Source organism: Petaurus breviceps, unplaced genomic scaffold, assembly GCF_028583685.1.
Source record: "Petaurus breviceps papuanus isolate PSGF00001 unplaced genomic scaffold, PetGlider_PUasm1.0 187, whole genome shotgun sequence".
Lineage (NCBI taxonomy): Eukaryota > Metazoa > Chordata > Mammalia > Diprotodontia > Petauridae > Petaurus > Petaurus breviceps.
In genome coordinates this window covers 20,780,588-20,793,873 of record NW_027185799.1, presented here as the reverse complement: position 1 = coordinate 20,793,873, position 13,286 = coordinate 20,780,588, and the positions used below count along the sequence as shown (strand labels likewise).

At 35.0% G+C, this 13,286-nt stretch overlaps 1 protein-coding gene across 14 annotated transcripts in view; it reads right to left on the bottom strand.

Moving 5' to 3' along the window:
- The window catches only part of PTPRD (protein tyrosine phosphatase receptor type D), a 2,782,277-nt gene that overhangs the window by 2,398,043 nt on the left and 370,948 nt on the right, over positions 1–13,286 (bottom strand). For 13 of the 14 annotated variants that reach the window (XM_069090737.1, XM_069090735.1, XM_069090734.1 and 10 more), the window contains exon 3: positions 12,669–12,713. The gene's annotated coding sequence lies outside the window, so the exon portion shown is untranslated. The remainder of the gene's footprint in view (positions 1–12,668; positions 12,714–13,286) is intronic. The other variant, XM_069090736.1, reaches the window with a different exon arrangement.

The window sequence follows — 13,286 nt, the reverse complement described above, 5'->3', positions numbered from 1 at the left end:
CGGCCAGGTGTTTCTGGGTGGGTGCTAAGTGTCCGAGCCCGGGATTCGATCTCCAGGTCTTCTCAACACTGGAGCCGGTGCTCTTACTTGCTGTGCTACCTGGCCGCCCCTAAAATTATTTTTTATATGTAACTGGGGGAAAATAAAATATTTTAAAAAAGAACTAGAAAAAAATCAGAGTGCACAAAATTGTACACTATATGGTTCTTGGTTCTCTGCTAAATTTAGGAAACTTTGTAAAAATGAAGATGATAAGTCTCTCTGCATGTCTCAGATTGGGTAGGAATGAGGCTAGTCCTTCATGTCCTTTTCCCCTTGGGGCAAAGTAGTTGAAATCCAGTCTAAGACATAAAATATCTGCCTTGAATCAAAGCATTCTAATAAGGATAATTGAAATTTCCACAGCACTATAGTGTTTCAACTGTAATTTCCTATGAGGTATACAGTGAAAGTATTATTATCTCCTTTGTAAAGATTAGAAAACTGAATCTTGAAAAGATTAAGTGACATATTAGCTAGCATTTATGTAATACCTACTAAGTGCCAGGCAGTGTGCTACTTGCCTTTACATATATCTCATTTTAACTGTGACAAACCTGTGAAGTAGGTGCTGTTATTATTCTCATTTTACAATGCATACTGTTGAGGCAAACAGAGGTTAAGTGACTTGCCCCAATGCCACACTAGTAAGTGTCTGAGGCAAGATTTGAATTCAGATCTTTCTGATACCAAACCCACTGCATCACCCAGTTGTTCATAAGGATGATTATAGTGCTAAAAAAATGGATGTATAAAATATTTCTTCATCCTACTCACTGATGCTGCACTTCTATATTATATTTTGATGTTTGACAATAGCTTCCCACATGCCTCTAAGGTTGCTCAGACTTACTGCTAGCCAAGCACCTGCTTTTTGCAGCCCCATCACTAACTCAAATTTTACTGATGAAAACATCAGCAATCTGGCAATCATAAATTTTAAACCCTAGCATAATATTATTAGAAACTAAAAATTGCTTCTCAGCAGAGAAGTGGAAATCTATCTGTTTTGATTTGCATACTTTGGGATAAAATATTTCAATCCACATGATATCACAGTCATAAGTTTCTGGTTGTGGATTTCATATTTGACACTTCATAAATTCAAAACCACATGATATAGACTAGACTCAACATTTTCTCTGACTCAGTTTAGTTTCAGTCAGTGTCAAAGCCCTCTCTGCTGTTTTGTTATCAATGTAATAACCTACATTTTTGAGCATTGAACTGTGGTCTGAAACAAAGTAAGAGTAGGAGAAAAAGGAAATTTTAGAGAAAAGGAGAAATAGTAAACATTTATATTATTTTCAGTATTTGGGCCTAAAAATAGAATTATTATTTTTCTTTCTAGGTATTTATTCATGACATCATGTTACCTTTAGACAACTTACAATGTAAAACTGATTAATGAAAGGACTTCTGCTTATACTAGTTGGAGAAACAAATTCTTCCTGAACTCTAATAAAGGAACATGTATGTAGTTTACATGTCATTGGTTTTTATGCAGGCAGAAGTCTTAGGCTGCTATCTGTTGGAAAAAAATGCATTATCCAATAAAAAGTGACATTTCATTGTAAACAAAGTATTTGTTTCATGCTCTTTCTTCATATTTTACATAAGATCTTCACTAGGTGATCTTTAACTTCCTTCTGTGTGCTAGATTTCTTACCCTATGTATCACTGTCATTGCTATTCATTGCTACAAATACCTCAGTTATTTTCTAGGTGGTGTGCTACAAACTCTGCTGTATTAAAAAATATATACTAAGTGTTATTACCTCCTTCACAGACTTCATTGTTTTATAGGGGAGAAATGACACATATACAGAAAATTGTAATACAAAAAAAGAATTTGTCCTGGAAAAACTCTACCCAATTACAAATGAGAGAGGAGAGAAGAGCAAGGAGAAATTATGTTCATTGTTGTAAATGTCCATGTGACTAGTGTTACTATAATTATTTAATAACAGATAACCTTCAGGATCTCCTCCTAGGAAGGAGGGACCAATTAGGTCCAATGCCTCCTAGCACTGAATTGCTGAAGTAATCCTTAATTGAAGATGAAAGTAATCCAGTTTCAATTACCCCAAAAGTATATCCATCAATGACCTCAATCAAGAATGAGATGCTGTGGCAGGCTCCCTGAGAAAAGAGGTTGAAAGTTACAGAACAATTTAGTTTGAGAAAAAAAAATTCTTGGAAAAATAAGAAAGACAAGGTCAGGAAAAACCTGTTGGGCTATGAGTTTGGTGATTACACACACACACACACACACACACACACACACACATATTCGGTTGCTGCTGTCTCAGATTGTGATTTCATTTGTAAAAGGAACTACTGGTGGGGAAACTCCCTTGTCTAATACCAATCAAGACCATCTCTGGAGCTTTTAGGGTTGCCTGAGGGCATTAAGAGGTTAAATGCTACTTGCCCGGTATCACAGTAGGAGAGAAAGGATTTCACCCCAGGTCTTTTGGATATCAAGGACAAACAACATATACCCATTATGACACACTGCCTCTTTTTTTCAAAGGTGATTTTTCCACAAAGTATCAGTCTTACCAATATACACTTTAGGAAACTAGCCAAAAGAGATGAAAGTAAACAAATATCAACTCCTAGTAAACCAAGGGAGGAAATTTTGAGATTGAGGGAAGAGTATTTAGGGAAAAGTGGCACCTTTATTAGGTAGAAAAAGCAGAGTCGATTGGATGTGGCTTTAAATCCTACCACTTGCACACCTGTATGATCTAGATTATCCAGCTATAAATTGATGATCCTAGGACCAGGCTGGAGAGGGTTACTTTTAGAAGAATCCTGGCAAGAACCTAGACTCCTCTACCATATCAAGGGTTAAAGATGTAAATTCCCTGAAGGCTGAAGAAGCCTGTCTTAACAAATCAATCCAATAGCAAAGAAACTAGAACAGAGTTAATATCAAGACTAAAACTAAGCAGAAGAACTTTAGGCAGACAGGAACTGAGAGGAATAAAACCAAAAATCCTATAGTCCTAGAATTGAGAACCAAGGTTAAAATCCTTGTTAATTTTCAATTAACCTGCTCATCACTTGCTACACCTTTTTTGCCAATAGAAGACATATTCTTCAATAAGGATATATAGGAAACCGATTTGAAGTTACCCATAAAGTGTTATTCTGCTGTTCTGATAATCCTTTATGTGCTGCTTTGAAATTTACAAAAATGCTTTCCTTAACAATATAGTAAAGTAGGTTGTATGATCACTATTTTCTATAGAAGAAGCAATTCAAAAAGAGAAGAAAAGGCATTTGCTAAGTAAGGGTCTTACATTAATGAAGTGTCAATTACTTCTTTGTTTCAGTTTCAATAATTACATTATATCATACTGCCTTACAGGTGAACTGGAAGGGGTGGAGACTAAACCCTTGAGTTTTTCCCCCATCGAGGAATCTGCCATTTAAATCATATCTACAACTGAGAAAGATGGTTAACGATCCTAGAATGCTATAGGGAAGCAGCTTAAAACTTGAAGAAAACATAAGTGAGCCCAGACTTGAGCTTATGGTTAGGAACAACAACAAAACACGTAACTGTGAATTGAGAATGTGTAAGGGCTTCAGTTCTTGGGAACACACAATGGGGTCAGCTTACCCATAAAACAAAAGCAGATATGAGAATAAATTAGAAACCAGAACCCACTAATAAGGTGTTAACAGTAGATGCACTTGAAATAGAAAAACAGATACACAAACACATATAGAGTAAAACTAAATAATCTAATGTGCTTCAGTGAAACAAAAAAAAAATGGCAGGGGTAGCAATCATGATCTCAGATAATGCAAAAGCAAAAAAAAAACCTAATTAAAAAGATTAATCAGGGAAACTATATTTTGCTAAAAGGTACCATAGACAATAAAGTAATATTTTTTAAAATTACAGCAAGTTTCTCTGAAAAAGCTTCATTCTTCAAAAATATACTAAATGTAGAACTGAGTCAACTTTATAAAAATAAGAGTAATTCCCCAATTGATAAATGGTCAAAGGAAATAAGCAGTTTTCAGAAAAAAAAATCGAAGTTCTTTATAGTCACATATTTTTAAAAAGTTCTAAATCACTACTGATTAGAGAAAGGATAATTAAAAAAAAAACCTTGAGTTACCACCTTACACTTATCAGAAATGATAAATTCTGGAGGTGATAAGGGAAAGATAGTTATGTATGCAAATGATAATTTGGTGGAGTAGTGAGCAGATCCAACCATTCCAGAGAAAATGTGCAACTGGGGCAAAAGCATTAAAACATTTTGTATACTCTTTGACCCAGTTGTGCCACTACTAGATCTATATTCCAAAGAAAAGCAAGAAAAAGGAAAAAGACCTATCTGTACAAAAAGATTTGTAGAAGTTCTTTTTGTATTGCCAAAGAATTGGAAATCTGGGGATGTTCATCAATTGGGAAATGGCAGAACAAGCTGTGGAATATGATTGTGATGGAATATTTTTGTTGAGCTTCAATAAGTGATGAGCGGGATGTTTTCAGAAAAAGACACAGGAAGACCTATATGAACTAAGAAGCAGGAAATCATTGTCCACAGTAACAGCAATGTTGTAATGACAATTAATATTGAAACACTTGTCTATTCTCATCAATACAATAATCCAAGACAATTCCAAAGAACTAGATAAAAATTAATACTATCCAGTTCCAGAGGGGGAACTGATGTTCTCTGAGTGCAAATTAATGTATAATTTTTTTTTACTTTATTATTTTGGGGGTTTTAAACTAGGGAGACTCTGAAGATAAGTTTTATATGATTTCACATTTACATGGATATCCTATCACTTACTTTCAGGGGTTGAGGAGGGAAATAATTTGGAACTCAAAATTTAAGAGGAAAAAATATTAAAAATGAATAAATTTTAAAGAAAAATAACTTGGGAAAGGGAGAGATTATTATGTCTTGGGTAGGGGGAGTAATCAAAAACACTTCATGGAAAAGGGAAAATTTGAGTTTGAAGAATGGTTAGAATTTTAAATAAGCAGAAGTGAAAGGTATCATTTTCAGGGGAGGCCCCTGAGTCGGGAGGACCTGGGATGGGTTCCGGCATCATATACTTAACACACACACACACACACACACACACACACACACACACACATGCAAAACAAAAACAAAAACAAAAAAAAAACTGGCTTTGTAACCTTGGGCAAGTTACTTAACCCCAATTGCTTAAAAAAAAAAGGATCATTTTCTAGGGAGAGGAAACAGAAAAGGCACAGAATTAGGAAAACACCAAGCCTATTTAGAAGGTGGTGATAATCTAATTGACCTGGATTGCAGGGAAAGGAGGGAGGAAAAAATGAACCACTCTTGTCCATGAGTATAAACATTGCATTTCCCCCAAATTCTGTTTTATAACTTGTTCAGAAATAAACGTTGAAAGGAAGCCAGAAAGAGATCAAAAAATAGCTGTCCTGTTCATATTTTCTCTCTTTGGCAGCTAGTGTTGCTTTATTTCCTGCTGATGCTGCCATTTTAGTAATTTAATGATACAATTGTTTCTGAACATTGCACAGACAAAAGGCACAGACACCCACAGGCACTTAATAGGTAGTTCTGAGACAATTCTCTGCTCTATATTTTGAGGTTTTTTTTTCTGTTATGGTGCTGGTGGGTTGGGTTTTTTTTTTTTTTTTTGGTTTGCTTTTTGTGAGGGGAGGGGAAAACCAAGTAAGAAAAAAATATTGGCTTTTACTGAGTAATTTCAAATTCTAGAGAAGTGGAGATATTCCATCTTAGGCTATCTAATTAATGCCTGTAACATCTCCAGCACTCATTGAGTTACCCAGGAAGAGTCTATTTCAGCCCTTGTGCTGCAGTTACTATAATTTTACATCTTCCAATTTAGCCTGCCCTTAGGGCAATCATATGTCAATCACCTTTGCCTTCCTACATTGGGAACTATCAAGTTTACCTGTAAGTACTTTGCCACTAGAAAAAAATCATAGAAGGGAGAAAATAATTAAAATAGTTAACTCTTACCAAATGCCTCCCAAAGTCCCCCAGAATGCTTTAAATTTTGCCTGAATTGTTTTTAAAACCTGCTAATTGGCTCTTACTTCTGAACACTTTTATTGTTCCTTGAAAGTCAGTTTCCTAAGGTTCTTGGCAGTACATATATTAAGGAGAATGGTACTACTTATATTCACTTCTTTGCCAGGTATCTTCTTTGTGATCTATCAAATGTTAAAAAATTCATAGCAAAACTGATACAACTTTTCCTATCCCTTGCATAGAGAAATGACATGCTGGATTTTCAGAAGTGCCAGACAGGTTGGTAAAAATTGAAATGTTAATAGGCACAGCACAGGGTGGTCTTATCAGTAGCAAGATGTCACTGTCTCCAATGTGGGCACATAAGTGAAAATAATTTGACAATGAGGTAAGAATGTCTGATAGATGGACCCAAGGCAAAAAGCAACAAACTTAATATTAATCTGAATTTACAAAATCAAAAGTTAAGTTACTGAATTAAAGGATCCAGAGCCACTTCCATAGAAGTCATAAATTTCTTTTTTTCCCAGTGACCTTTAGCCTTTTTTTTTGCCAATCCCAAAGAGAAGACCATTGATTATTTAAAATGAATGGATTCAGTTCCTTCTTCCCTTGTGTTCCAGTAATCCTCTTGATGCCTCAGTATTTTACCACAATGTTTTTCCTCTCCTCAAGTCTCCCAAGATGCACTTTTTCCCTCATCTTTGGACCACTTTTCTTTGAGTTGCCCACAAGAAAGTTGAGAGTGAGAGACTATGTATAAAGAGAAACATAGACTGGGAGTTAGAAGACCTAGCTTAGAGTAGCAGTTTTGCATCTTATTAATTAACTGTATAACTTTGGTCATATCACTTTACCTCTATGTATATTTATAAAATTATGCTATGATAGAACATTTCTACAATTCCTTCTGACTATAATAATCAGGTATTCTATATGTAGAAGACACAGGGCAAAGGTTCCTGGAATGATATACTGTTTTGTTTGTCACTCGTAGGGGAAATCTTTATTTAACTTTAACTTTCTCCAACAATGGAAACCTTTTACCTGGCCCCAGTGGAGTCCCAGTCACCCAGATCTCCCCATTTCAATCTTACCAACATAAAAAATAAATTAAAGCCACATGAATAACTGTCTAAAACTTAAACCTTTCTTTTATGTTTATTCAACACAAAGATTAGCCTCTTTGGTTGTTGTGGTTTTCAGACTGCTGAAGCAATTATCAGAATATAGAAGGACACTTGGATCAAGTTCTTATAGAAATACAGTTCAAGAAACTCTATTCAGTGTTTTGACATATATCATCATTGATTTGTGAGTATCTTTGATTTCAATAGAAGCCACCAAAATATAAATTACATTAGTTTCCATTAGCTTTTCTATCTTTAGACTTTGGGTATTTCTATAGTGTCATTAGCACTTGACTACTGTGGACATTAATATAGCAGCTTTTTCAACAGCAGCTAGGAAAATCTACCTATTTTTTCTTTATGATCTTCCTATTTCTAGAAGTCTGGTTAAGTTGTAGCTCTTTTGTGACACAGGTCTTAATATTCACTTAAGGACCTAAACATAATGGCTAAAAATAAGGTCTTGACAATAGAAATTCTTTGATTTTGTGAATCCATACTTACTCCTAGTTTAACCATTTTTTTAAAGAAATTAAAAAAAAATTGAATCATCTCTTTCTCTACCTGGCACATGTGGCTCTTTTTCAATTAAATGGCCAGACTGATATTACCGTTATTTTATTGTTTATGTGTCTTTAAAGCATTTCACCATTTCCAACAGAACAAAAATTTATGTATGTTTTTTTCCCCTTATTTTTGGTGCCATTTGAGAAGTCAGAGCACAGTTTATTTTATTTTATTTTTTAAAGCAATCAGGGTTAAGTAACTTGCTCAAGGTTAACACGGCCAGTTATTTCTGGGTGTGGTGCTGAGTATCTGAACCCAGGTCATCCCGACACTGGAGCCGGTGCTCTTACTCGCTGAGCCACCTGACCGCCCCTAAGCAATTGGGGTTAAGTAACTTGCTCAAGGTTACACGGCCAGGTGTTTCTGGGTGGGTGCTAAGTGTCTGAGCCTGGGATTCGATCTCCAGGTCTTCTCAACACTGGAGCCGGTGCTCTTACTCGCTGTGCTACCTGGCCGCCCCCACAGTTTATTTTAAACAACAATTCTCACAATAAAATACTACAGATTCAAATATAAAAATTGTCAAAAACCTGAATATTTTATAAACCTGTGTAATGCGAATGTAAATTTTAAAGATCTTCCCTGCCCCTAGGCTAAAGTGCTCCAGAAGCCTGGGGAGGGAGGCTTGTTTTTCAGTAGATACTTTTTGATTGGCCAGTGGGTCAATAAGGTTGTTACATTCTCTGAGCCAGGAGAAGGCTATATAAGCCCTGATGTGTAGCTTTGTTTTGGGACTCACTTTGAGAAGTGTTCTGTGATTTGATCTGAATTCTGGGAAGCCGTTGTTAAGAGTCCCCCGGCTTTGAAAAACCCAGAATGTGGAAACCCAGATGTTGACTGGGTATGGATGTAATGGTTGGACAGTTTGGAAATCTGTCTACTTGATGTTTCTGTCTTGATAATTATGCCTGTATACTTTGAGGTTCAGGGTGCTGACCTTTTCTCCTGAACAAGGTAAACGATATATGTCTGACTGATTAAAGTAAGCTTGTTAACCCATTCCAAGAACCTGTGGTAGCTAACAAAGCAGATCCAAGAACCTGTGGTAGCTGCAAACCCTGAGGACGCTTGGGGTGCTTGCTGCTACAACCTGACACATACTTTGAATTTTTTTTCTATAAGATTTATGAAGGTGCCCAGATTTCTTATCAATTTTTCCTTTATCATTAAACATAGCTAAGGCTATACTAAACTCTGGTAAACCAGAGTTCCACTTAGGCTCTGATTAATTGAGGCTTTTCACAGTACCACTGCTGTCAGGTACAAGGAGAAAAATGGAAAAAATTCCTATATGATTTGCAAATAGTTAAGACAGATTCATAATTAGCAAATTAATATCTGAATGAAGATTATACTGCCAAGGAACTTCATTCAAAAGTAGACTGGCATTTTCTTTACTTTTTTTTAATCTATCAATATTCTTCTTTAACTAGTAAAAATGGGTTAGTGAGGAAATGGTATGTGGTTGCCAGAAGAAATGATGTTCATGGAATCTAAAACTAAGCAGACCAGTTGATGGGAGTTAGTTGTAAAATTCTGAGCCTTTTAAAAAGTGAAGCTGTGGGAGGAGTTATTGCTCCTCCTAAATCAGTACCCATCATGATAAAATTTAAGGTGATAAAGTTATCCTGGGATGGGCATTATGACTAAGGAGGATTAAGTTTAGGGTGCTAGTCTTCCTGAGTCATTCAAGAGGTGAAAAGAAGGAAAATAAGAACAGCCTATTTTCCTTGTATTGCAAGAAAGTTTGAGGAAAGTAATTTTTATTAAAATGGGAATGATGTGGGGACCAAAGCAGAATAGGAAATAGAGATGCATGATTAAAATATGTATGTATGTATATATGTATATATATATGTATGTATGTGTGTGTATGTATGTATTAGTAAGAGATATCTGTTGACTAGATCAAGACCGATACTTTGTACCTCTGGTTGCTTGCTCCTGTATGTTAATTAGATTTTAAAATCTTCTCACCTATACAAAAATAGTCTGGTGGTTGTTGACCCATCAAAGAATTGAAGGTAAAAGGCCTCAATTTATTGCCCCAAAGTAAGTTTCTCCTGCCCTTCCCAACTCTTAGGATGAATGTATTAATGATGTTGATAGAAAAAGGCAGCCTGAGTCTATTGTTTTGTAATCAATCCTTTTCTTGCTCTTCTCCCTTCTGAGTATTTTTCACTTCTTCTCTAATTCATTGATATTCCAAAGAGTCAGGATTCTACTACTCAGAAAAGAACTCTCTGGTAGAATGTTGTATTATTTTTTCTATAGCCTTGAGGTTTTATCTTATCAGGGGTAAGAGAGGAATTATAATAGGTATTTTTTTTTCTATTTCAGCCTTCCCTCACTCAAATAAAAGTCAACTGCCAGTCATGTCATCATTTCCCTGATGCCATGATCCTCTTCAAAAATGAAAGACAAACACAAGAACAATGGGTAGATGCATGACAAATTCTTCCATGTGGAAAGCAGTCTATATCATCTGTAGCTAATATTTGTTCTTCAGTCAAATTCAGATCAATAAATATTTATCAAGTAGCTATTGTGTGTCAGATTCTGTGCTAGTTGCTAGTTGTTGAGGATATTAAGACAAATTGGAATATATTCCTTGCCCTATAGGAGCTCACATCTACTTGGAGGAAAACAACATTTGCCCAGAGAAGTAGATTAAAAAGTCTGATGTAGGAGAGAACAATAACAACCAGGCAGATCGGGAAAGGCAGACATTGGACAATCTTACTTTGTTCCTCATACTTGCCCTTTCCCATGTGTTTTAAATGAATAACCTACCTCTGACAAACATGCTATACCAAATAAAACAGTAATAACAACCAAGTCAATATGTTCATACTCCAAATTATAAATTGGAAAATTACTTTTCTTAATTAGCTTGGTATATCAATTATTTTCTCTTATTCACTTTTCAACTAATAGACACTCTCTTTTTTAAGCTTCTTTTTGATACAACTCCTGCCTGAACCAGTATAGGCTGACATCTGACATGTGTCATGTTATTTGACAACAAACCAATAAGTCATAATCTACATGACAGTCTGCCTCATTCCATACTATTTTACAAATATCTTCCACATATATAAAACATAAAGATCCTCTGATAAATACATGTGTGGGGGACAGTATATAAAGATGAATAAGACACTGATGTGTTGTGCCCCTAAGGAAGTTTGAAATGAACATAAGGATGGGGTATCTACAAACACATATCCTTAAGTATAGCAACAATGTGCTTAAAGAAAAAAAAATAATTGAAATGCAAAAAGAAACAGCCAAGATAATAATAATATTTGAAAATGTTTGTATTCAACTATCAAGACCTAACAGAATCTGAATTACAGAATCTTACAATTGAAAAGAACTTCATAATTTCCTTCAACCCATGCCTGAATAATATAGCAACAGTAATAAAAACAACAATCAACATTTTTGTAACATTTCATTGTTTGCAAAGTATTTTACCTATTTGGGATCACAGAGGTAGCAAGTATGTTAGCAGGATTAAGACTCAGGTCTTTCTAGGTCCATCTTCAACACTATTCACTATAAACCCTCCACTTCCCCAAGCTACCTCTTTTTGAAAAAAAAATAAACTCTAGAAAACATTCTATTAGTAGTCACCTAGCCTATACTGACTGAAAAGGAAGATCCCACTATTGCCTATGACAGCTCATTTCACTTTGGTAAAACTCCAAATTTTAGAAAGTCCCCCCCCCCATTTCAACCATTAAATTAACCTCTTTTCAGCCTTCAGCACCAAGCAGGGCCTATCCCTTCCTTCTTCCATGTGATAGCCCTTCAGATACTAGAAGGAAGTTATTATGCACTGCCTTCAAGTAAACATCCTTGTTCCTTCATCTAATCCTTGTATTCATAACCTTGAAGTACTTCACTATTGTGGGTGTCCCCTAGATCAGAGGAGTCAAATAGGAGACCTTCATGCTGCCCAAGGCAATCCTCAAGTACAGCCTGAACCAGATTAAAAATGTAAGAGGTAAATATTCAACAACATAAATGAAAACACAATAAAACCTGGAAAATGTTATATTTTTTAAGTTAATATGTAGCCCAAAGAGTATTTTTGTATAGATAATGTGGCCCCCATTTCTACATGAATTCGATTCAGTACTCTATACCCTATCTAAATTCTTGGTGTTTATAAAATGGCACTTCCAGAACTGAACATTATTACTGGAGATATTGTTTGACCGGAGTAGAGTACAGAACAACTACTTCCTTAAAATAAGTAAGTATTTGTAAATCTTTTAGCAACTTACCAGGAACACAGTAGACTTTTAATGAATGCTTATGCCCTTATTCTTCCTTTCCTTTCCTACACTTGGTTACCATATCCCTTTTAATGTTTGCTACACAATGCTGATTTCTTTTAACTTTTTGTTGAAAAGAAATAGAGCCATGAATTCTGGAAAACATGCATTTGATAGACACATGGAGAGAAATTGTTGGAGACTTGTAGCGCCTCGGTGTCTGTCTGTCTGTCTCTTTCTCTGTGTCTCTCTGTCTCTGTCCCTCTCTGTCTCTCTCTGTCTCTGTCTCTCTTCCCCATCCTTCTCCCTCTCCAAGTATAGAACAAAAAAAAATTGATCCTGTCAGAGGTTATATGGAACTTATAAATTCAGAAATATATATGCATATATATACACATATATCTTAATTTCTTTGTCAACAATAAACTATTGCAATAAATTAGTAAAATTTTTGCAGGAATTTCTTCATAGTAAACTATGAAGAAAAAATGCAGATCTATATGAAGACCAAAACACTACATCTGAAATAATTATGTAGGTTAAAGACAAAGTCATCAATCTAATTTTAAAAATTTATTCATGATAATGATGATCATAATAAAACATACCAACATACATGGGATGATGCAGTCCTCAGAGGCAAATTTATATTCCTGAACAAAAGAGAGAAAGAAATGAATAGTGAATTGACTATATAATAATAAAGGAAAAATAAATAATAAGGGAAAAGGAAAACAAAAGCAAAAGGGAACCATTAGAAATTAATGGTAAAATAAAATAAATTCTTTTTTGTTGGAGGGAGGAAGGCAAGGCAATTGAGGTTAAGTGACTTGCCAAAGGTCACACAGCTAGTTGTGTGTCAAGTATCTGAGATCAGATTTGAACTTACATCCTCCTGACTCCAGGGCTGGTGCTCTATTCACTGCACCATCTACCTGCCCCAATAAATTCTTTTTTTAAAACTACTTTTTAAAGACCAATAAATCCAATAAACTGTTAACTAATTTATTTTCTTGAAAGAGAAAGAGAAAAAAATATCATGAAAACAGATGTAAAATTGGCAGTGAAAATATTATCTGTGGAGATGAAATAATCATAAATAAGTATATCAAAAGGTTTTTTTGAAAATGTAAATAAAATTTATATACATGTATTTCAAAAATGTATAAATCATATATAGGCAACCTAAACATGCTGAACTCAGGGAGAATTTCAAATAGTTGCAC